This window comes from Urocitellus parryii, chromosome 15 (assembly GCF_045843805.1).
Source record: "Urocitellus parryii isolate mUroPar1 chromosome 15, mUroPar1.hap1, whole genome shotgun sequence".
Taxonomy (NCBI): Eukaryota; Metazoa; Chordata; class Mammalia; order Rodentia; family Sciuridae; genus Urocitellus; species Urocitellus parryii.
In genome coordinates, this window is record NC_135545.1 from 19,569,307 (window position 1) to 19,595,788 (window position 26,482).

Consider the following 26,482-nt stretch of genomic DNA (forward strand, 5'->3'; position numbering starts at 1 on the left):
CGGAGGGGTACCAGAGACAGGAGAGCAGGCAGAGGACAGGGGGCAGCCAGGGGCCTCTAGGACGCTCCGTCTGCACAGCCCTGGCACTGTGCACTGGACATGCAAGCCCTGTTTCCACTCATCTCCTGGCTGCGCCTCTTGTCTGATGCAGCTGGCAAACGGGCTCAGGGGCCCCTGGCTCCCCCAGGCCCTCTCCAAATTGCCTGGTTTCTAGGTTCTCCTCCTCCTCAATATTTCCCGAAGTGTTGTGCCGGAGCCTGTGTCATATGGTGATGGATAGAGGCTGTGGAAGTGGGAGAAGGGCTCCCGAGTCTTAATATCTCTTTTCCTTTCTTGGTGGCACAGAGGCTGCTGCGGGGTATGGAGAATCTCCCAGACCCCACTCCCTGCGAAGCCTCGGGCATGTTTATCACAGTGCCAATAAAACCGGCGCGATTTATGGCTCTGCTTTTTAATTCATTCAATTCTCTGTTCATTGGGAGGTTAATGTTGTTGATCTATTTTCTCTTGAAACAAATAAAAACAATATGTGCTGACACTGGCTTGGACTTTTGACATGGACCAGAGAGGTCAGCATTTAATTTTATATTTATAGACTACACGGACAATATTATCTGTATTAAAACCTGCTCACTCGATCCTTGTCATTTTACAACGTGGGTCAGGGGCACCCGCCTCCACGCTGGTGTTTCCCTTCTGGTTTGTTCTTTGCCTTTTTCTTCTCCTCCTTCTCCTCCTCCTCCTCTTTCCACATTTCTCTCTCTCTTTCCCTGTATTTCTTCTTCCATGGTATACAGTGTCTGTTTATTTCTATGCTGTTTCTGCTCTGTAGGTGACATATTCTCATTCTCTCTCTCTCTCTCTCTCTCTCTCTCTCTCTCTCTCTCTCTCTCTCTCTCTCTCTCTCTCCCCCTATCTATTGTCTATCTTTTTTCTATATTCTATTGGTCTACATCTATCTATATATCTATCATCTATCTATCTATCTATCATCTATCTATAATCTATCTATCTTCTATCATCTGCCCATCTCTATTTTCTGTTTATTACCTCTCTCACCTTTTTCCTCTCCTCCCTCCCACCCCACCCACTTTCCTCTCTCCCTCTTCCTCTCTTCCTCTTTCTCTTTCCTAACTCCTTTTCCTCCCCAGAAGCACGATACTACCTGTACCCAAAGTGATAATCTTTGCATTTGAAATTTGGGTACATCATTTGGATGTTCCCTGTGGCAATGGATTTGAAGTGGAGGCAGGAACAGAGGTACTGGGCTGAGCAATTTTGAGGTATCCTTTTTTTTTGTACCAGGGATTGAACTCAGGGCACTAGACCACTGAGCCACATCCCCTGCCCTAGTTTCTATTTTATTTACAGGCAGGGTCTCACTGAGTTACTTAGCGCCTCACTTTTTGCTGAGGCTGGCTTTGAACTCCCTCCCGAGCTGCTGGGATGACAGGCAGGAGCCACCACACCCAGCTAATTTTGATTTTTTTTTGACAATGGAGGAGCCACCTTTCTTTGAGACACACTTTGGGTTATTTAAACTCCTTCCTCATCAGACTTGACACCCATTCCTCCCACGCACAGGGGTGATGGTGATACCTGCGATGGAGCAGTTACAAGCTGCATGGGTGGAAGTGTCTCTTCTTCAGTGTTGACCCAGCAGAAGTCACTGGCAGTGATAGGCCACATTGCTGAGTGCAGGAGCTAATCCAAGCAGCTTGAAAAATGAAACATGGGAGCATCTAGAAAGAGATTGTGGGAGGAACCCTGGCCCCCAATTCCCAACTTCTCTAGTTGGAGCCAATTCAATAAGTTTTTTTTATTATTATTATTGGTTGTTCAAAACATTACAAAGCTCATAACATATCATCTTCCATACATTTGATTCAAGTGGGTTATGAACTCCCATTTTTTTTACCCCAAATACAAGTTACAGAATCACATCGGTTACACATCCACATTTTTACATAATACCATATTAATGACTGTTGTATTTTGCTACCTTTCAATAAGTTTGTTTAAGCTCATTTTCTATCTCCATTAAGTGAGAACAATGACAATACATTTCAACTCGGGAGTCAGAGATCACGCGTGGCCACAGTCTAGCCCATGTGCTCAGTGTGCAAAACATGGAAGTTAATGGTGATCCACCTTGGTATCTAGTTATTTCAAGCATAACACCATTTTATTCCAACAACTGAACTAACTAATAAAGTGCTTTCAAAGGAACATCCCTGTTTGTGAAGATGCACAAACCAAGTGATCTCTTAGATATGTGGCCATCTGGATCCTGAATCTGTCACCCCTTGGTGAGGTGAGTCACTGATCTCTGAGTCAGCGCCTTGTCTCAGTACATGTGGAGTAGCCCTCCCACGATATCATTTTGGAGACTGTTGGCTGCAATGTGAATGCTCTATGGTATGGCTGGCAGGCATGATCTCTTTCCAGTGGGTTTTCCCCCAGGGTGCTCTTGTCAGGTTGGCCACCAGTGGCATGGCTGGGGTCTCCACTGATTGGAATTGGGCTGCTCCTTTCCACAGACACCCTTCTGTAGCTTCTGTGTCCTCACCTGTGAAATCAGGGTAATGATGCTGCTCCATCCACAGATGACAGGAGGATTAATTAGATGCTATATTTAAAAGACTTTAGATCCTTGGAGGAAAGTGCAGTGTAACTGATATCTAAGAAGATAAAATATTTAAGCCATAGCCTCCAGGGGCCGTTAATCTTATTGTATTTTCAGCATTTTAGAAATTTTGTATGAAAACATTCTTTAAGAAAGCTTCTCTGCCCAGACAGATGGGGAAGAAGCATTTCATAAGAGAATGCAGTATCGTAATATCATTCTCTCAATTGTGGCCTCTCTTTCTGTCTTAGCCCCTGTGCCTCTCAAGATGGCGGAAATGCATGGTGGTCCAGAATCCTCTATCCTATTCCCGGCCAGTATTGATGGAGCAATGGCGTGTCCTAAAGGAGGGAAGCATGGAAGAATGACACAGAGGGCCTGAGTCCTCAGAATGCTCATGCAGATCTTGAGCAGACAAAGAGATTTGCATTCAAGTAAACATCAAAAAGTCTAACTTAAAGCAATGTCATTTCTTGAATAAGGATTGCAGATATGTGAAATTTTTGAACCTGGTGAGATTTAACTTAAACCAAGTTTCTTAATTTTCAACAATGAAACTGAGATTTAAGAGAGTATACATTTTTTTTTATGAGGGGTTTTTTTTTTGGGGGGGGGGCAGGGGGAATGGAAACCAGTTCTTGGGCTTCCCAATTACCAGGAAGTTAAAGAAACTTAAGTTTCAGAGTCCCAGTTTGCATGAGCCTCTTCCAAGGTTCTATGCTTATTGCTCTATTTGTATTATTGTATTCTTTTTCTTAAAACTTTGCAAGCATCAGGCCCTACCACATCTGGGCATACCCTGTTCCTAAGTTTCTTGTGCTGCAAAGATTTTTCACTCTTCGATTCCTAGTGTTCTACTCAGATTTTTCTGGTTGCATGTGACAGAAGCCCAACTCAGACTAGCTGGAACGGGAAGAGGAAATTACCAATTCATGTAACTGGAAAATGAAGGGGTGCAGATGGCTTTGGGCATAGCTGGACAGGAGCTCGATAATACCATCAGAACCCCATCTCTTTCCATCTCTCAGCCCTGCGATTTTCCATATTGCCTTCTTCCTCAAATTCCCTCCAGATAGTGGTGGATCACTGCCAGTAATTCCCAGCCTCCACCTTCAAATTTAGTAATCTTCCCAGAAAATAGTGCTTTTTTTCCGCCCTCTAGTCATTCTTGCCGAATTCCGAGGAGCAGACCCCTTTGTGAACAATCCCGGGAGGGTTTAATCTGTGAACAAATAAATTTGACTGGTTTGATGAAATGGGCTGGTCGGCTAAATCATGTCTCACCTTTGAGAGCTGGGATATTGGGTTATTTCCAGCCAAATCACCTGGACTGAGAGGTGAGGTAATTTTATTTGGGTTTCCCCAAAAGAAAAAAAAAAGTGGTATTACTAGAATCAGGGACAATAGATGCTAGGCTGGTTAAGTGAAAAGAGGCTTCATCCTCATGGTCTCCTGTTTTTCCTTTCTCTTTGGGGAGATCCATCTCTCAATATGCCCCGGATTCCATTTCCTATTTAGATGAGCTAGATGCTATGAGCTCTGACCTGCTTAGATGGCTAACCAAGGACGGGTCTGTATGATGCTCTTTGCAAAAAGGCCAACATTGACTGAGGACCAAGGACTTGACCCTTCTTTCTCTCCCCGAGACACTTAGCTGTGCATAATTTCCTGGAATTTAGACCAATCCCAAGCAAGAATCTTAAATGATCTGAAATTAATCTGTGGCTCAAAATAAAGAAGATACTACATTTTTGTTAAAAATGAAGATTGCACTCCTGCACACCTGGGTTTGTGGATCGAAATTTATTCTTCATATGTTCTTTGCAGATTAGACCACCCATAGGAAGATTCTGATACTTGGGGTGGTTCAGATAAGGCACCTCTGTGGTCTCTTCCTTAAATCAGGACAATAGAAAGGATAACTCCATGAGAAGGAGCCTTTAGAATCATATATCCATTCTTCCCTTACCTGAGCCAGACCCCTGGCTATTTGACATTCTGAGCACCTTGGGAAAGTAAGGGACCGGGTCGTGATGCACAGGGCATATTCAATGTAATTGCACCATTGGTTTCCTGAGTGTGACACATCTTGCCTGATTACACTGCATGTTCAAGGAAGTAAGAGTTGGATGGGGGAGGCTTCTGTCTGGTGACCTTTATTTTGGCGGAAAGCTAATAGACATTCCACTCTGCAGAGAGGATGCTCTCCCGGGGAATTTGCACAGTAATACAGACTTTGCCTCCATCATCGTGTTTAATTGAAAGAAGAGTTACATCAAATTTTTACCTAATGATTTGTACAACATTCTTATATAATTAAAGGAAAGTGATGCAAGTCAATCTTCAGCAATTTGCTAATAGAGCCATTTCCCTCCCCCAGCCCCCTCTCAGACTGGGAGCTGTGGGTAATTGTACGCTTGTAACCAAGCAGAAAAGGAACCATAGGGAGGTTTCAGCGACGGGTGGTAAAAGGTGGTGAAGGTGTGCCTTCTGTGCCTGGTGGAGAGATATAGGGGAGTCTCACGAGATTGATCTTAAGCTGTCCGGTACTGTGCCCAATTACGTCCATTGGCACTTGGGGCATGATGAGAAAACAAGAGATCCCCAGCTTCTCTGGACCCTCTCCCCACCTCTGTATTATCACCTTATACAGGTATTCTCCCATAGCACTTCTGACGTGGAAAGAACAAGATGGAGGGAGGAATGGAGAGTGGGAGGATAGTACCTCCCATCGGGGAGCGCCAGGGTGTTTCAAGAGAATTGGATCTGCTCAGTCTTATGCACGCCTTGTAAGTTAGAACTCAGAACCACTTAGAGAGGTGTCTTCTGCTGACCCTGTGTTGTAGTAATGGGGTGATAAAACCCGACGACACATGTACTCTCCAGATTGCTGCAGGAGCCACCATTCACTGAGGTCTTCGCCAACTGACTCACACTCTTCTGTTACTGTTTTGTCACTTGGAGTCTGCAATGCCTCGGAGCAGAATTGTCACCTTCATAGCAAGTGAAACCTGGGGGAGATCCTAGACCCTGAAAAATCCTAAAGGTAGGTTCTGGTCTTCAGAAGGAAAAAAATGAGAAACGACATCCTTCCTGAACTGTTAGAATTGCTCCGACCCAGCCTCTCTTCATTCTGCTGTCTCCTCCTCCAAGCACACCACTTTAAGTTAGTTTTCCTCAACTCAACTCTCTGTAGACTCCCCTCCTTGAAGATGCCTCATGGGCTAGAGGATAGCACCCAGGTCCCTTCACCTGGCATCCCAGGATCTTACTCCTCATTCCAACTCACCTTTTGGGGTGTCCTCCATCATCCAGTCTCCACTCGGCTCCTGCTAGCTTCTGGGCCACATAGAAATGCCAAAAGCCCTCCTGGGCTCTGTTTCTCTCCTCTGGAACTGTGGGAAGCATAATACGGGTACACAAGACTCATCTGCACTTTTATTCTCTTTCTGGGTTCGTGGCAAGCCAGGCTCTTTCTCTCTGAGTCATACTGAGTTTGAAAGAGCTCTGAGAGACCATTTCAAGTACAGGTGCCCATTTCCAACTGGCTGACATTCCCTCTCTGCATCCACAACGTCTGCCTGGGCTTTACCAAGAGACACTCTGTTCTCTTCCCCAACTGCTGGGCCTGGTTCAGGAACAATCCTCCAAAGCAAGATTAATTCAGTCTCAAGTGCACACTTGGCACATCTGGGGAGCCCTCATAATCCCCACGGCAGGACCATACTCTAGAACAGTCATAGCAGAATTATTGGGGGTGGAACTTAGGCACTGGGAGTTCTAAAGCTCTCCAAGTCAGCTCCATGTGCAGCCAAGATTGAGAACTATGTTTAAATAGTTCATGGCTCTCAGCCAGAGCCCTTGGTTCAGCCTTAGAAGCCTTGAAGACATATGGACAAACAGCCTCATTCTAAACGAATAAGATTAGGACCTCTAAGTATGGCCCTTGGACATCAGTAGTTTGAGCTTTTCAAACGAATCTCTACTGATCGACAGGAGAACAGTGAATGTTCTAGCATAATGTGTTTTATCCTCTGCACATGTATAGACCACACCATTCATGGTCCCAAGAAACAGAAGCTGCTGCAGTGTACCCTTGGTCCCATGCAGAGTTCACAACCCCACTGCTAAAGAAACAAAGAGCCAACCCACCCTCACCAAATCACTTTGACCTTTTGGTCTCAGTTTGCAGATGACCAGACCTCCAACTGAATGACCATCAGCCGTGTTGTGGGGGCAGTCCACACCCTGTAGCTGGTGACATGTCCATTCCCATGGCTTCTCTCATGTGCAAGTGGCTGCCATCCATGCCAGGGCATCTTAGTCTTGCTATACCGAGGATATAGTGGGGAAGGAAGTTGGAGTAAGTGGAAAGATGGGAAGTGGGGGACCGGTGGGTTAAATATCAACCCCGCCCTTGAATCCAACTAGGTTATCTCCCCCATGGTCCAGGATCAACGTCTCCATGGTTGTCCACTTGATATTTTCCTGGCTTTGCATACTCACAAAGCAGGCACCGTGTAAGTCAGGGTACTATCTTATAAAGAGATTTGAAGTTAATCATCGGCAAACACCAGTGCAGATCTTAGCTGTTATCATTTATTCTGCAATTTCTCATTAAGCGTTTTACAGTTCTCAAACTTTAATAACTTTAGTTATAGGTAAGATAAAAACAATCTTCCTGGTAATGAGCAGAGAATTTCCTTCTCACCGATGATATTAGACGTGGATTGTGTTTTCCAAAGTACACAATTTTCCTTCTCTCATATGGTGGCCATTTCCCCCTGCAGGATCTAAATGATAATGTTCCCAGCCATGTAACGCAGTTACCCTAAAATTTAATAGATTTGCTTTTAAATGCCACTTAGATATTGTTTCTATCCTACCTATAACCCAAGTTATTAAAATTTAACAGTTAAAAAAGACTTTATGAAGACCTGTATTACAGTGAAACAGATAAGCAAGTCAGCATCGTGCTTAACGACAGAGAGAACATCATGGGGCGTAAATGAGAGTTTAGAGGCTGCTTGGGTAGGGCTCTTTCCATGCGAGTACCCTGGCAGAAAAGTGGGCCCGGTGAGGTTTTCGACTTCCATAGAAATGGTAGAAACTGAAGAACCACAATTCCTGCCTATAAATAGTTACAGAGGAGATTGTAATTACTCCTGTGGTACATAATTTCTTTTCCCTGGGACAACCGCCTACCTGAGTAAACCTGTTAATTACCTGGATATAGAACAAATGCTTACCTGAGTTTCCTCCTTTGTTCTCTGAGAAGCCCGGGAACCAGATGTTTTAGGCTGATTGGCCTAGTTTCTGCAGGCCCGGTTGATGCTTAGGGAAAAGTGTGGTGGAACTTCTGCTTTCTGGATCCAGCATTAGACAGCGCTGAGCACATGAAGAGATGCTGCTACGTATGGTCGTGTGTGTGCAAGTGTGTGTGTGTGAACAAATGCTTCTCCTCCTCCTACCTCTGTCTGTGTGTAGGTGCATGCATATAAACTGATACTTGGGACATTTGTGCATTTACAGGTGTATATGTGTATGGAACAGATTCTCCTGTTTGTGCTATTTGTGTGGAGGTGGGTGTGCATCCACATCTGTAAACTGATGCTTATGGTCGTGTGTACGAAAGTGCACTAGCAGTCAGGAGCCAGGCCTGGAGGAACCACACTAAAAGAGAAATGGGTGAGGCTCAGTGAATTTAGCTACAGTAGTGATGTGGGTGCCCTATTCGCTGTGTGTTTTAACACAGAATACCCCAGCTTTGAAAAATGGATGATGGGGTCCTGAGATAGGTTTGTATTGAGTATGGGGGGCAAGGCACGGAATGAGGTTTGCTCAGAGGGGAGTCACTTGCTTAATTATACCAGAAGGATATAAATCCTGGGTAGGCAGTAAGGACTGGGAAAAGAGGTAAAGGGCAGACTTTCTCCTGTCTCCTGAGCTCACATCCCTGTGGTCTCCAAGGGAAGCCTGTGAGCTCTCTGGCACTCCCTGGGTGGGTACATTTGTCCCTGGAAGCTGGCGAAGGCAGGCATTTTGTCCCATTTGGGTAGCAGTTGCAGCCTGGGAGATGGCACGGACAAGCCTCCCTTTCTGGCTGGGTATGATCTCTGTTTGATTTCCCTTTCACATGCAGAAAACCCTGGGCCTGTCCAAGGTGGCATCCTAGAGCTTGTGATTCCACCTGTCAGATGGAGAGCTGACCTTTGTCTCTGCTGCCTCCCAAGATCTTGAGGCATATGGGAAACACTTTCAGGAATAAGCGAAACTCAGGAGAAAAGAGAGGAGGGGGAGGCCTCCGAAGGTGAGGATTTTAGGATTCACGGGAGCTGGATAGAGGAAAAGGTGCACCTGTGATGGGTGCCAATGAGTTGATACAACTCAAAGCTGTGACAGGTGCACCTGGAGGTGGCAGCCCAGCAGGGATGGGGGCCTCCACACCTCTCCCTTCTCCAGCCTGGCAACTGGACCTGGCACTTATCCTGGCAAACCACGGTGAGGATGCTGCTCAACTCCCTGGGGAGAGCCCAGGCCGAGTCTTCCCAGTCTTCGTCTGGCAGTCCAGGCACCAGGTCTGATGGCGCGTCTTCTCCCACTTACTGCAAAGTGATCAGGGGCTTGACAAGCCCTGGCCTCATTGTGTCCAGAGATACCCATCAGTGGTTCTATTCAGAGGAGAGAACTAATAGGAAGCACAGGTGCCCAGTGACGGGGAGACCTGGACTGGCTTCTTACTGTGATCATCCTGCTCTCTGCTGAAACTGGGAATAGACAGCCAAGGTCACAAGGGGAGACCAGATGGCCAAGGTCACAAGGGGAGACCAGCAGACAATACTAAGGACAAGAGCCAAGGAGAGTCATCACCTTGACCCCACTGTGCCATGTGGATGTGGAGGGTGTCTCCATGTTGATGGAAGGAGTCTCCCAGTAGAGACCCGGGGACATTGGGGTCCAGAGTGAGAGACTACATCAGATGGGACCCTGTGACATTGTGGTGAACACAGATCTCCCTCACCTCCAGCTCTGGGGCTTTCCATTATGGAGTCCCGTACCCACAGTCACCCCTATCTGAGGGCCAGGGACGGGTTGTCAGTTACGGGTCAGTCCAGGCCGGAAGTTTCTTGACATCTGGGAAACGGAGCCCCTAGAAGCAAAAAGGTTTTCTTCCAGTGAAGCAGAGAGAGCCAAGAACCACATTTTTCTGTGCGTAGGTACAAACGTGACCTTAAAACAACACCCCGCTTGCTAGTTTCCATGAATTTGGGAGGGAAACATTTGATCATAAACTCTTGGAGAAGAGAGGTTCAGATTATCAGCAGAACAATGAAAATAATGGACAGTGGCTTAATAAACATATCAGGGTACAGGGGCCAAGTCCTCAGTTTCTGATGGAAAACAATTTCTCTTACTGACCATGATGTTGCTTCAGTGTGGCTAATTCAACAACCTTGGTAGAGAAGACACAATCCTTGGTCCCACTCCCATTTCCCCAGCAGGACCTATGGGTACAGGATAAACTAGCTCTTGTAACCCTCCTGGGCTTCTGTCTTCATTGCTCTGGGAAGGACTGACTTGTCCTCCCTAAGGATGTCTCCATCAAGGCCAAGTTCACTGAGCGTCTCAAGGGGTGAAATGGTAAACCACGGGTGGATGGTGATCCACCAGGACAAGCAGGACAGCCTTGCTGAACTTGCTTGCTGGAGCTAAACAACACTTCTGTGTAGAGATCCCATGGCATGGCCTCGCATTGTATCTCGCCACGTAATAAATTGTAGCCCTTGCATTAACTGGTCAGGCTTCAGTGATAACCAAAGTGCAGCTTGCCGGTGGGGCCCTGATCAATACGACTTTCTATTTATAGGATTGTTACAAATGGAAGTTTTATTTAAATGAGACAACCCTGAGGAGTACACTGAAGATCGATCTGATAAAATACAGTAAAAGAGTTTAATTTGAGTTTGATATGCAGCGTGCGCACACACACACACACATACACATGCATTTAAACCTAGCCTCACTGCTTTCCCCCTGAGACGCAGACACACTGTCGAGAAAGGTCAGTGTCCTGCCAGCATCCCTAAAATAGCCAAACTGTGACAATGTGCTGAGAAGAGGCATGACGCCACAGAAGTTCAAAACAAGCTGGAGAGAAGGCGGAGGAGGCCTGGTGGAAAGTTGGTCTGGGCTTTAGTCCCTCCTCTGTGATGGCCTTGTCCCAGGGGCCCTGGAGAAAGTCTTCTCTTCTATAGAATCCCATTTCTGCATCTAGAAATAAGCCCACCCACTCTTCCTCCATGGGGTAGTGGAGATGATATCAGAAGGTGTCACGGTTTGGATCTAAAATATCTTTCCCAAACTCATGTGTTAGGCAGTGCTGCAATGTTCACGGATGAAATCACGGGAACAGGGGGATCTGACCTCATCAGTGGATTAATCCATTTGATGGATTCATAATTGAGAGCACTGCTGTACTAGATGACAACTGTGGGCAGGCAGGGTGTGGCTGGAGGAAGTAGGTCCCTGGAGATTACCTTCAGGGTTTCTATTTAGTTCCTAGTTTCTGTTTCTCTGCTTCCCTTGTGCCTGGAGCTGGACAGCTTCCCTCCACCATGCCCTTCCACCATGATGTTCTCCTTCACCTCGGGCCCACTGCAATGGAGACAGTGGGCCAGGGACTGCACCTCTGAAAAGGTGAGCCCAAATCATCTTCTCCTGCACTAAGTTGTTTGTGTCAGGCCTTGAGGTCACAGTGATTCAAAGCTGACCAACACCTGGGGAGCAGTCATAAATAGAAAAATAAACTCTTACTTTCTTGTCCTTCCCTAATCTATTCTTATTCCCCAGAAAACCAGGGTTTGAGGTTATGGACACAGGGAAGCTGGGTTTAGACATCACACACACACACACACACACACACACACACACACACACTGCGTTGCAAGTTTGAGCAAAGGGCATAGAACCCAAGTGTCCTAACCCCAGGCATGTGGTTTCATTCAGTCTTCTGAGCCACCCCCAGGTAGGGCAGGCTGCTGAGCCTACTCACCCCCCACTGAGCTTTTATCCCTGAGAGATGGGGATGGTTGGGAATGAGAAAGGAAGCCAGGCCTGTGGGGTGTCTGGCCACAGCTTAGCCCATAAGAGTTAGGCTGGTGGCCCTGGGGATTAGCCATGCTCCCTGGAAGTAGGCCACAGGGGCACCAGAGCCAACAGGGAAGGTCAAGTTGTCAGGCTGCCAGTGTCTAATCCCAGGCAGCACGAGTCTCAGTGTGGAACTAACTTCCAAACCCACCTGAGCAGGAAAAATGGTACCAGCCCAGTGCCGTGAGAAAGCCTGACCCCAGGTTCCCAGGTAAGGTGACACGTTCTCACTTGTCACCTGGACTGCAGGAAAGGTTCTGGCAGTGGCCCTAGTCCAACTACCCAGGACTTGTCCTGAGGCATCCTTTACTCTGTTTCCAGGTAGACATGCGTTTTTTTAGTGACAAGGAAATGCTGTTTTACATCTGGGGTTCTTAACACTCACTTTAGGGTTTAGGTTTTCCTCTGCAGGACGGACCAACATTTCACAATCAGGTGGGGACGTCCCAACCCCAGCTGGGGTGGTGCTTGTGCAGTGCAAGCAGATGGCTGCCTCTTCCTCCTGGGCAGGGCCTTGAGATTTCCATCAGAGGCAGGGGAAGACCAGACCTCCGGATTCCTCTTCAGGACAAATGCATTTGCCACAATCTTAGAAATGAAGTTTATCTTTTTAATAGCATAGTGAGACTGCATCTTGCATATTAGAAGTTCACCAGGTATTAGGTCATTTAGATCATAAATTCTCTTCAAAGTGACCCATCATCTCGGTATTTATTTTTTTTTCTCTCTGAAAGGATGGGAGGCATAAAAGCAAGCTTTGTAGTTTTATATCTGTCAGCTTGTCACATAAATATCTCAGTAACTACTGATCTTATCATCATAAAACTTCCATTTGTACAGTTAGACATGTCACGTTAGTCTGTTACACACAAAAAAGTCAAGCACACGCAATGTTCAACCCCATTCAGGGCCAGTGCGGCCTGCTGCCAACCCCGATGTCTGTCTGTGTAAGGCGAAGAGAGGTCCGGGATGGGAGATACTTGAAATGGGCTCCATTGGAGAAGGGAACAATGACAAGACTCCAAGAAGCCTGCATCCCCACACCTGAGGACGTTCTCTGTAGCGATGACAGAATGAAGCCCTTGGGAAGGATGGATCTCTGCTCGTCTTCTCAAAGGGCACCATTAGGAAACAGTTTGGCAAATATCATTCCCAGCGTCCCTTGTGATCCTGGTAGCAAATCAGGATTAAAGCCTACTTGCAGGTCACCTCTGGGAGCAGATGGGGGTGGAAAATGATAAAACCCATCTGAACCCCAAAAACTCACTGAGTGACAGTTAGTGTCACTCAGTGAAGGGGTTCAGAGAAACAGAGGCCCAAATCTATCACAGGGGGTAGATTTGTTTATGAACAAATACAGTTCCATCTGGGCCCTGTGACAGCACAGGAGAATGTCAAGACGCAGAAGGAAGAATCTCAGCCATGTTGGGAGAATTTCAAGGGCAGGGAAATCAGAGAAGACTTTGGCAACCGGGGGCTGAGAAAATGGTACTTGGGTGTTTGGACCCGGGGGAGGAGCGAACATTCATACCTATGGAATTTGACGATTTCTTTTTCTATTCACTGTTTAATTGGACACTAGCTGTACACCAGGCACTGTGCTATGGCTAGAGAGGTAGTAAGGACCAAGGTCAACCTAGCCCTAGACCTCCCATTAGAATGTATCATCTTATGCAGGGGGTGGGGTGCAATTAAGAAAACTGTCCCGTGAATAACAGACTCCACCTCAGAGGGAGTCACGAGGGCACCCAGTGCAGTGTGGAAGGATGGCAGTTCAGCCATCTCTGGACAAGCCTCTTCCTGTAGGCACACAGAGGTGTCTGAAGACACCGGCCAGCCCTCTAGGCCCCGGATGATGCGGAGCCCACAGAGCAGAGAGAGGCAGAGACCTCGGAAGGGTGTGGGTGCTTTGGACACAGAAATGGAAATACTCCCTCCTCCCCCATGTGCAGGTCCCCACTCAGCGCTGCCTCTGGGAGCGCCATGGTACTGGGCATCTGTCTCAGCGGCCACTTTGAAAGATGAGCTTCCTCAAAGATGGCCTCTGCTGGAACCAGCTCAGCAGAGGCCACTGACCCCTGAGAAATGGTGAAGGAAGCTAAGGGGTCAGAATAAGGCCTCAGCTGGGAGCCACGGCATGCTGGAGGCAGAGATGGCCGGTGAAGAGGTAGGCGAGGACTTGAGTAACCGGGTTGCATTATTCTGTGATTTTTTAGTTGTATCTTATGCATCAGAAATTTTCTTTTTAGGTCCTTTCGGGGAAGTAAATATATATATTTTTTTCTTTTGTCTCTAACCTAGAAAAATAATAACAGCTGCTATTGATTGAGCCTTGACAACCAGTCAGGAACTGGGTGCATGGTGCCCCATTCACCAGAGTGGCCATCCCCTGAGTTTATATGAACCCCATTTACAGCCAGGGCTCAAAGACGGGATGCAACTGGCAAAGACCCAGGATTCAGAAACCAGAAGAGCCCCTGGATGCATCTCCCTGATCCATGCCGTGGTCATTGCTGCCCATAGCACTGACTTGTGCTTTACATCTGCCCTACCTACAGCAAGATTTTGGGTGGTCCTATGTGTGTAGGGGTATGTGAGGAGGCAAAACATGTAAAGCGAGGATAGGAGTACCTGAATATCAGGGAGTGAACATTATTTTGACCAAACATTTCTCATTCTCTCCCCAAACAACATTCCTTTGCTGATTGAGCCTGGAACATGTCCACCTGCCATTGCCCTCTCCTTGAAGGTGCACCTGAGGTTCATCTCTGGTCATGCCAGCTCTCTGGCTCCACCCAGCACTTTGCCTCCTCCTTTGGTACATCCCATGGGCTGTACGTGGTGTGAGCAGTCACCCCACCACCCAGGGGATTGTGCTGTTTGACCTTCAACACCTTTGGACATAACCAAGGCTGTTCTAAGTGAACATGGGGAACACCAAACAAGAATCTGTTGCAAGGGGATGGCTCTGGGCAAGCTAAAACTTTCAGGTCAAGTGTAGAGTTCACTTTGGAGAGTGTGGATCACTCAAGACACCCACAAGGCTCTAGGTACCCTAAGGGCCAACCGACAACAGTAGAGTAGGAAGTGCCAGGTAAGCTAGCTGTGACTTGTAGCCCCATGGGTTAAATAGGCACTTATCAGCCATGAGGAAAGGAATTAGGAAAGCAAAATCAAGATGAGAGAAGGCACACCTCTCAGGAACAATATCAAGGAAAGATCCAACCCTTAAGCAAAGCCAATAGCAAATTCCCAAAGGCTGCTCAGATCCACAGCCCCGGCCCCTACCAGGACACAGTCTAAGGACATCCTCTTGCTCATCTCGGTTCTTCTTACAGAGATGAGGGAGCTGCACAGTGATTTTGTGAGTGAGGAGACCCTTCGGAGGTGATTAAGTACTGATTAGGAGCGTTTCACTCCTAGACCTGGTTGTTCTCTGAGGGATGCACAGCATTTTAATTCTCAAGCCAATCCTCGATTAACACCCAGGAAATTTGGGCCTTTTAATTAAAAAGAAAGAAAGTCTGAAAAAGAAAATAGGTCAATGGACCTTTCTGAAAGGTGGTCCCAGGGAAGCCAAAGGCTTGCCCTGGATGGAATTTCCAGGTCTCCCAGTGTTAATAGAATTGAGATCGCCTTGAGAATGTAGATCGCAAGAACAGAAAGCTCCATCCTTTCTCACTGACCCAATTTGAGAAGTAAAAATTGATCAGCAGACCAGCTGGGCATGCAGACACGGACCACAGCATTTGCATGGACTGTTAAGAGTGTTATTCACAGCTTCTGGCGGAGGAGCCAGGCACTTCTCTGCATCCAAAATGGCATGCTCGTGATGACGAAACCCCGGCCTTCATCCCCTGCATGAGGCCAGAGAGGCACAGCAGCACCACCCCGGGGTCAAGGGGAAGCCAGGTAGGATAATACACCAGGGGGAGGTTGCAACCTTCGTCAACGCTGCTGCCTGTTAGCACTGTTACAGGGACCTGGCGAGGGAGGTGGTGACGTGGGAAGAGGAATTCCAAAGCCTCTCAACTGTATACATTTTCTGAGTTTCCTCCTTCACTTGCCAATGGACTAGAAAAAGAAAATGCATATTACAAAAAATTTTTTTTAAGTGAGGGCATAATTTACATACCATCAATGCACAGCTCTTAAGTATACAGTGTGATGAAGTTTGACAAATATGTACATTCATCTAACCACCAGCCCCATTAAAAATCTAGGACATTTCCGTGCTCCAGAGCATTCTCACATACCTCTTTCCAGGGAATGCCCTCCCGAAGCCACAGAAATCAGAATAGAAGTTCTGCTTCCTTTCACCATGGCTTAGCAGTCCCTGCTCTGGAACCCATGCACAATAAATTATGCAGTGCATACTCTTTCGATATTAGTTTATTAGGCTCAACTTATACTTTTTGAGATTCATTCATGGTATGGTGTACATGAGTAATTCATGAATTTATGTTTTTATCACTGAGTAATAGGCTATGGTATGGTTATATCAAGCTTGTTTGTCTATTCACATTTTGATGGGCATGGAAAAAGGAAATTTAAAAGATTCAAGAAAGGAAAAAAAATGTGTTTTGAGCCAGAATTGACAAATTCATTCCATGCTGTCAATTAAATGTCGGTTTTATGGTGGACATTATGTGGTGCATTGAAAGTGCCATTGTGATTAAAACCATTGGTGTACCTGGTCTCACTGCAAAAGCAGGAGACTGGTAGGAGATGTGGATTATGAACAAGTGAGCAGACCCATGACCAAAATAATTTTAGACTGTGATAAGTTCATGAAGGCACTACTCTTATGAAAAATACTTGTAAAAAAAATCTTTGCAGTGTGGGGAATTGAACCCACGGCTTCATGCATGCTAGGCAAGCACTCTGCCACTGAGCTACACGCACAGCCCCAGAGATTACCTTATTAGGACAGATACTTTGGTATAGTCATTTTTAATTAAAATTTCTATTAAATTATTTATCTGAAAAAGAATCATTTGCATCAGTTTGAGTTTTTGCCTTAAAAATGTTTACTAACCAATGACATGGAGCGGGGGGGGGGGGGGGGGAATCACAAAATCCAGATCATGTTTGGTCCCTTTCTTCTTTGCCCTTTGTTGTTACTAACTCTATTTCCTCTTAGCACATCGCCTCTTGGTATTACAGATATAACTGCAGTCGGTGGAGGGAGATTTCTTAAAAATAAGAATCCCGGTTCTAACACATAAAACCCAGAAACACATGCGCTGTGGGATTTGAATCATTTCCATCTAAGACAACCACCACCCTCTCCAGATCCTTGATACAAATATTTTCAAAGAAATCTAGTTCCCCCCACCCCACACCCCTTGAACGAAAGGCATTTTCTCTTGAGTTCTACCGTCTGCATTGTTAAGAGAGAAGGAGGAAGAGGGAGACACAGGGAGATACTTTAGCATTCTATAATAAAGTAGTTCATGGCACAATTAAAATGATGTAGTAGAACAGTAACATGATATGCTGAATTTAAATAACTAAAGCTGATTAAGGAGGACATCAGAATTAAATGCTTGATGGAATTGACATAACAAATCCAAGATGGCCTCTCCGTGTTTCAGCGGAGAGATGGTGCCAGCCATTGATATTTTCCAGGCAAATTTGTTGATAGATAAAACATTTTTATAGACTTTCCATTATTCCTTGTAGCCATCAGCTTTTAATTTTCTCTTTCTAGTTAATATACTTGTGTATAATTTAAACAGAAAACTGTTCTGTTTCATCATAAAAGATTTGCCTGTTACTTTGGGTGTGTAAATCAAGTGGACAGCGCAACATTCTTGAACTTGTTTTTTAAGGCATTTGTTGACAACAACAGAAAAGAAGATCACAGACACCGCCAATAAGCGTGGACATCAATTATTTTTTAATTGTATAGGAGTACAGTACACTAATTAAAACTAGTATATCTTGCAATGCCAAAGGCAAAATTAATTATTAATTTTTATTAATATTCAGAAGTAGCACAAGGAATGCATTAATAAAGATTTGGTGGTTGTGACTGAGATCTTGTTTAGCTTTATATTTTAGGGGAAAAAAAAAAAGGGTTTGCTGGCTTGATCTGAATAGGGAAGCTCGCACGGAAGGCGTGATCTTTATTGAAATGGAACATGCTCTCCAGAGTGGATATTTAGTGACAGAAGATGAGATGTGGAAGGAGATTGTGTGAAAACCCCCAAAGCTTGTCTATAATGGTTTGACTTGACAACTCTACACGCACCTATAAAATTGTTATTGTTACCTTAGATACTTTTTGGTTATTAAATTGGAGATTTTAGTTAAGCCATCTTGAGTTGACATTTAATAATTCATTTAGGAGCCGTGCGTAGAATATTATCCAGCTCACCAAATCCAAGATGAACAGAATTTGTTTTAGGCACTAAAAAGATTTTGACAAGATTTTCTCTTCTTCTCCCTACTCTCCCTCCTTTCCTCCTCTCTCTCTCTCTCTCTCTCTCTCTCTCTCTCTCTCTCTCTCTCTCTCTCTCTCCCTCCTCCTGTTTTTTCCTCTCTTTCTCTCACAGTCTGCAGTCAGTCTCCAAGGCTTTCTTGTCCTAGCTGGCAAAGACAGGAACGCATTCGGGTTTCTGGCTGGTATCTTTAAGCCTACGTAAGCACAGCCTTAATACAGTGAACCCCAAGATTATATATAACTATCACTAATATAAACGTAAAAACCTATGGTATAGAGAGGGTCCATCAATCTTGTGTTTCCTTTTGTTCAAATGATGGCCCCATGGTTTACGTAGCCTCTGCTAGATGCACATCGTGTTTGTCCACTTCCTTTAGGATGCATTTGGTTTTGGTAGTCTATACCAATAAAAACCTCACGAAACCCCGAATTTGGACAGTGCCATGGTGCAAAGGAATGTCCATAGAAGGATGGACTCTTTAGCCACAAGCTCTGAGATTCCCTAACACCTGCCCATCTGCCCTGTGGGTGAAGCCATCAGACCTGCATCCTCCCGTGCCTACCATGTGGGGAGTGCTATGCCTCACACAGCTCAAATCCTGTATGTTCGCGAATCTTCAAGGGTGAAGAGGAGAGGAATGGAGCATTCACAGCTACAATGAAGCTACAAGCATTTGTAGGCAAAACTGTATGGTACAGCATATGCACAGTTCATGCCTTCCCTTCACACCTCGGAATACAACAGGACTCCCCGTCACGCTCAAGCTGTCACCAGTCCCTTGGGAAGGCGGCTTTCTGGAGAATACTTCTTCCACCTGATGGTCCACCTTCCAGAACGCTGCTCTTGGGAAACAGCATCGAGTCAGTCGGGGAAGGCGTGCGTTCCCTCCGTCGTGTTGGAAAATTTCCTTCTGAAAAAAATAGGAAGAAAGGGTGGATCTGTCTTCCACGGGCAGCCTCTGGCTGGACCCTTACATCTCGGTAGAGGTGGCCCTGCATTCGGAATCGGCCCAGAGTCCCAGTGAGGGCCTGGCCATGTTGGCGCATTTCATTCCATTAAGAATCCAGTGGGAGGCGCAGAGGCTGGCGCTGTGTGATGTGTCAGCTGCCCCCACGTGATGCCAAAGTGGCCGGGTGATCCCAGGCTCGGACTCCCAGGACTTTAGATGTTTAAGGACCACATCAAGGGAAGGTCTGGTCTTGTCTCATTGTTTATTTTTGTTCCTCCAAAATGGCCTGGATGGATATCGCGATGTTTGACAACTCCTGATGAGCTGTTTGGATGAGTAGGTTAAAATGATGGGTTGGTTAAAAACTAAGGCTCTTCATTCATTAATTCAAACAAATACTGAAGGGAGACCTGAGCTATTCCAGGGGATTTACTAGTCCCTGGGGTCTACAAATGAGTCTGGAAGGTACATCAACTAGTTAGTTAGCTGTTGCTGAATAAAACAACTCCAAAGATTAGGACTTAAAGAACATTCACATATTATCCCCTGTGCATCTGCAAGTGTGGTCAGGGTTGAATTGATCTAGAATAGATATGTAAGGCAGCCCTGCTTCAAGCTGGGGTTTCTAGGTGGCTAGCATGGCCTGTCTCTCATTCTTTTTGAACCAGAGAGGTAACTGGCCATGTTCTCCTCAGAGACTCAAGAAGATCTGTTGAAGTGTGTGTGTGCCACAGAAGACCTCATCTCCAAGATGGCACATGGTCATTTCCATCCACATATCATTGGCTAAAAGTGAATCATTCAGCCAATCTCAGGGAAATTGATCCACCCATGAAGACGCCGCAGCAGGAGTGTGGGTATAGGAAGGTCTGATGTAGACCAGTGGTTAAACCTGCTGTGGGAAATCATTATTTCACGTTCATCATGCCATGGATGGACAAAGGAATGGCGGTTTAGTCCATTTTGACTGCTGTAACAAAATACCATAAACTGAGCGGAATGTAATCAACAGAAATCTAGCTCTCACGGTTCCGGAGAGTGGGAGTACAAGATCAAGGTGTTGTCTAGTGGTAGACCTGTCTTCTGGCTCATAGAAGGGACTTCCTTGCTGTGACCTTGCATGGTGGAAGGTCTTCCTGGGGCCTCTTTTTAAGGTCTCTGGTCCCATCTGTGAAGGCTGTGTCCCCCACAAACTAATCACCACACAAAGATCCCTCCTCCTGATATCATCACCCCGTGGGGTGGGGTGGGGATTTCAACATGTGGATTTTAAGACCTAGCAAAGGGTGACTTCACTTCTGAAAGTACTGGAGGAAAGTTTCCCACTCTTTTCTTCAGCCCCCTCTTTGCTAAGGGAAGATCTAACTGCTGAGAATGTTGAGGATGGTCCGATGTCCATGAGTGGGTGACATTATGGGAGGTTTGCTGTGCCCTTTGGTCTTCTGTAGGTCTCTCTTTGGCAGCCTGGGGCAAGACTTCTCTTGGCTCCTGGTTCCGTGTGGCAGGAAGGCCTCCCAGAGCAGCTCTGGTATCTGCCTCCACCTTCAGCACCTAGGGGTACAGAGATGCCTCTTCCCCAGGCTGGGTAAGTGGCCTGGGACTAGACAGAGGAAGACAGGGACCTTGTGTTGGCTCTAAATCCAGTGCAGCTCTGTGAACCACCATGCCGGCTGATACTTCAATCCCTCCCTGATTCCTGGGTCTACCTCTCATTTGTTTGAGGACCCAGAAGGGAAAGACTCTGATTATTATCTCAGAACTTCCCCAAATGACATACAGATTCTGCCTTTGAGGAGCTTGGAGCACAGAGAACATTCTCTCCTATTGGGATTGACTAGGAGGCTGCATCCTCCTCTTCCCCCACCCCACCCTACCCCAAATGCTTCCTGATTATTGCTCCTATGGATCTAGTGTGGTAGAACTCAGGTCCCACCTCCCTGGGTGGTAGACAGGTGGTGCCTAAGTAGAGAAACCATAATAGAGAATTAGCAATAACCCAAGTAACTGGATCAATGGAGACACTCCAATCAATTATATCAGGCCCAGGGTTATTTTGTTTTGCTTTGTTAATTTTCATCTATGTGGTTTGTCCACCTATGTGGATCCTAGAAAACTATCGTTGTTTCTCTGACCACTCCTGCTGGCAATGTCCCTGTTCTTTCATGCACCAGCTCTGTGACCTTGGATAAGCTACTCATCCTTTCTTAGCCGCAGTCTCCTCACCTGTAACATGCAAGTGAAAACAGAGTCCACCTCTTCAGATGATGGCGTGGTACAAGTAGACAGGAAGCACTCAGCACAGTGCTTAGAATGCAGGAAGGATGAAGTAAAGAGTGGACATAGTCTCATTATCGATCTAGTGCATGCTCTCTTTGAGGTAGAGACTGGCGGGGACTCCAGTTGCACCCTCCCTCCTGCAGATGTGGGTCCTGTTAATCATGGTCTTTCATCTTTGCTTACAGCTATGTGACACGGCTTCCCTAAGCAGATTTGTTTTCATAAATCATGTTTATATGTTACTGAAACCCTGTTTACTGGATTAGGGACAAGTTAAGGACATTAGGATACATGTCTGTAAGGAAGAGGGGGAGGAGGGAAAATTTCCACAGAGGAGTTGTTTGGTACCCACAAAGGTGGGAGCTGACCCAAGAATCTGGCTTCAAAGTCAAGTATGGGACTATTTCATCATATGAACGACAGCCCACAAATGGCGCTGAGTAAGGAGGCTTTTTATCCCACATCCTAAAGTTGCGCAAGTCCATGGCTGTCTTGATTACATCAAGAGTTGCTGGCAGAAGCCTCTCCAGTACCTAACCTTCAACCCAGAGGATGTCATTTTGGCAATGGCTGAGTGGAGAGAGCAAAGCCTGGGAAGTTAGACAGCTGTTGGAAACCAGATGTTGTCTAAGGGAGTTTATTGGGCTTGCTCAGTCCTGCTCACCCTCGGTACGATCCAGGAGAACTTCTTTCACCCATGAAGATGTGCTTTCCTCCCTGGGTCTTCTCATGCCACCTGTAGAGCCAGGACCCATGCTTCTGAAGCTGCAGAAACTTATTTTGAATAAGCACTCTTTTGTCAGCTGAGCATGGGAAAGTGTCTATAGTGGTTGTGGAAAGTTCACAGTCCCTGGGAAGACTTGGAACTGGGCTCTGGCCAGTAGGCATAAACCTCAGCCGCACAGTTTTCTTTGAACTGTCAAATAATCCCACATTAGATACATATTCATGCAGATAACATCCTAATGTATTTTTTTTTCTTGTCAACCCCCTGTCACATCTTTTGTAAAACCCCCCTTACAACTCTGATGGTCATTTCCACATGAATCCCACTTCAGTGACCTGTGTATACCTTTTGGGTAACATTTTTGGACTTCTGACTAAGGAACACTGAGCATCCTCGGACAGGATGTCATCCTCTTCTTTCTGTATTCCCAGTGCCTAACTGGTTCTGAGATGGTTTTCAGAAAATGTGAGATTGAGCCGAAGGAACACATTCAGCCCTGGTTAATTACTGGATCAGATCATTGGACGGGACTCACCCCTAGTTAACTACTTGATTAGAATGAGTTGATTAGTGAGAGTTTATTATACAACTGACGGTACATTCAGACTCAGAGGTTGAGAACAACATCTCTGTTCTTCATAGAACAGGAGAGAAACCTCATCCATTCATTCAAATGGACCACCACTCGTCTTCTACCAAGCACAGGGCCCTGCCACAGGCACTAGGGATGAACGTGCTCACACAAGCACGTAGACACATCAGTTAACAAAATTACCTGCTCTCACGGAGTTTACATTCAATCTGTAAGGAGTCAGATAAAAACCTACCAGACAGGTAAGAATGTGTAAAGTGCTACCAGAAAATTAAATCAATGAGGAATTACAGGGAGTGTCACAGGGGACAGAACACTGCAATATTAAATACAAGGCTAAAGGACCTCATATAGACTGACATCTGAGCAAAAGATATAGAGAGGGAACTGGCCCTCCAGGTAGCTGAGAAGAGCCTTTCAGCAGAGGCAACAGTATGTGCAAAGTATTTTAGGTAGACCAAATGGAAGCTCAGATACAATAAGTGATATAGAACCAGAAATGGTAAATAAGTGAATAATCATAAAATTTTAAAAAATTTTGCAAATGTGAGAACTTTTTAAATATAAAGATATAGATGTAGATATATGGACTTAGATGTAGATAGTTGTGTAGTTCAAAGTATCTACAGAATTTAAATGTCTGAGCAATTACACAAAGGGGAAAAATGGAAGCTATTATTCTAAGATTCTCATATTACACATGAAGGGGCATAATAGTCCTTGATATCATCCTATAAGAAGGTAAAAACACATGGCAAACTATAAGCAATTACCAAAAGAGGAATAAAACAGTATATCCAATAAGCTCAAGGTAGAAATAAAATAGAATAGTAAAAAAATAGTTATTTGATTCAAAAGAAAACAGGAAAGAGGGTAAAAAATGAAGGAACCAATATGAGAAATATAAGATAAATAATAAGACTATGTTAATAATATTATTAAATGTTAATAGTCTAACATACCAATTTAAAGGGAATGATTATCAGACTTGATGAAGAAGCAAGACCCAAACACTTAGTAATATTTTCATGTGGAAATTCCTTTCCTATGTTTTGGAAAAAATATATATTTCAGATAAGAAATTAGGAAAATAGGAAAAGTACAAATCGTGGGTTGCAAATTAAAGTTTGACAATAAATACAGGGACATTACTGGTTTTAAGGAGTCTACTGATGTTAGCTGAAAAGTAAGAGCAGGAAACGTGAACATGCAGAGTCTAAGGTTAAGATAAACATTTATAGGAACCAAGGAAGGAGCAGATTGGGGAGAAGCAACCATAAATCTAATCACTTAGTCTTAATCCTAGCTGTTGCCATGTTGTAAATATGTGCTGGTGGAGTACTCTAAGATGAGAAACTGATCTAAAATCTAAACTAGAGAAAGGCCCATGGTGAAATATTCCTTTTAAAATATACGTTCTACAGTCAAACATCTGTGTCAGGCAGAGATAATTTCTATATGCTATGGGAAAATATCTGTGTATAATTATGTGCTTTAGCAAGAAAATGTTATAAGAAATACATAATAATGTTAAGAAATTCCAAATTATCCTTGTAATTCTATTATTTGATGATGATGATGATGATGATGATGATGTCCAGAATACCAAAGATGAACACTCAACTATAAGAAACCTACTTTAAAAATAAATACACAAGTAGCTTAAAAGAAAAGCAAGGAAAAAAAATTTTTATGTAAGAACTAATTATGAGAAGATTGCTGTCACTATGAAAAGTAGACATCAGTACAGGGCTATTACCAGAGATAAAAAGAGTTGTTTCATAAGGATATATAATGCTCAAATTTTAAAAAAGAAAAACAAAAATTTAAACATGTATGCACCAAAAATAAATCCTCATAGTTTGTAAATATAATACGGCAATAATAAAAGGGGAGGAAGACACAAACTAGTTGAAGATTTCAACTCTTTCCTCTTAGTAATTGATAAAAGAAATACAAAATCTATAAGGATGCATCAAATCCTGATTCAATCAATGGAACTTAACTGACATTTGTTGAACATTACACCCCAAATTAGTATGTTAATTAGTTTTGCATTTCGGTGACCAAAATATCTAACAAAAACAACTTAGAGGAGGAAAAATGTATTTTGCCTTGTGGTTTCAGAGGCACCTCTCAATTTACACTTGCCCAACTGCATCGATCTGGGCCTGAGATAGAAGATGGCGGAAGGGCATGGTGGAGAGAAGTTGCTCTGCTCATGCTAGCCTAGAAGCAGAGAGCAAAAGAGAAAAGGGTCAGGGGAAAAGTGAACCCTTCCAGGGCACTCCCAGTGACCCTCTGCCTCCACCTAGGTCCTACCTCCCAGTAGTCCATCCAGCTATTAATGCATAAGGTCAGGGCCCTTATAATTTAATCACTTCCCCAAAACACTACCTCGGAGCACATGAGACTTTGGGAGACACAGCAGATCCAAATCACAGCAATCAACAAGATATATTTTCTTTGCAATACATATAGAACATTTACCATGGTAGACAATATACTGAACCATTAAAAGAGTGATTGCATTTAAAGAATTGAAATCATAAAGGGTATATTTCTATTATCTTGGAAATCAATGATCACAAAGACATTTTTAAAATACCCAGATATTTGGGGAAAATGTTTCTGGGAATCTCATGGGTCAAAAGGAAACCACAAGAAACAATTCAAAAAAAAGTTTAATTTGTATGACTATATAAATACAGCATAACAAATTTATCAAATGAAGTTAAAATAATTCTTTAGAGGAAAATGTATAATAAGTGTTTATTTTTGAAAAAAAAATTGAAAAAATATAAATTTACACCTTCAGAAGCTAGAAGATCAAATTAAACCCAAATTAAAAGAAAAGACAAAAGAATGAGCAGAAATCAATAGAAATAGAAACATAGAAACTGTAGAAACAAATCAATGAAACCAAAAGTTGTTTAACTTTAAAAAAATCAATTAGCCCTTAGATTGACTGATCAAGATAAAAGAGGAAACACAAATGAACAATAATAGGAACAAAAGGGAGAATCTTACACAGGTCTTACGGACATTTCAAAGATAATAAAGGAATAATATGAACTTAATGTACATAATTTCAACAACTTTGAAGAGACAAAAAACATGGCAAAGATGTAAATGAAATAGAAATTTTAATAGCTCTGGTTTATGAACAACAACAATAAGTAATTAAACAACTTCTTACAATGAAAACTACGAATCCAGATGGCTTCACTGATGACATTTTAAAGGTGAATTAAACTAACCATCAAAGAAGTAGAATTGCATCTTGCATAAGAAGTTAAGTTCTAAATGCTGTGTGGACTCCTAGCTTCAAGCATCAGAAACCAAATCAGAAGAAGAAAAAATTAAGAACAAGAAAAGTTACTAAAAGGATTTTGAATAACTTTTATAACCAAAAAAGAGCATAGAGCCAGATTTGGAAGTGATATGATCGGAAATCCTGCCCCAATTGTGCCACAGAGGTACGTGGTCACAACTGTGAAGCCCAGATATCATAGCCTATACTACCAACATCCTAGATCTCACCTTCCATCACCCATGTTGTCATTATGCTATTGGTGCCACAGGAAATAAGATGTGGGCAGTATTGCCGCTGCTATGTTCTGCAGAATGGAGCCCGTGCTATCTCCCCTTTATGGCTTCATTAAGGTTTAATTCAGAGATGCATGCCCCTGTGCCCTATTTGCATGGGAAGATG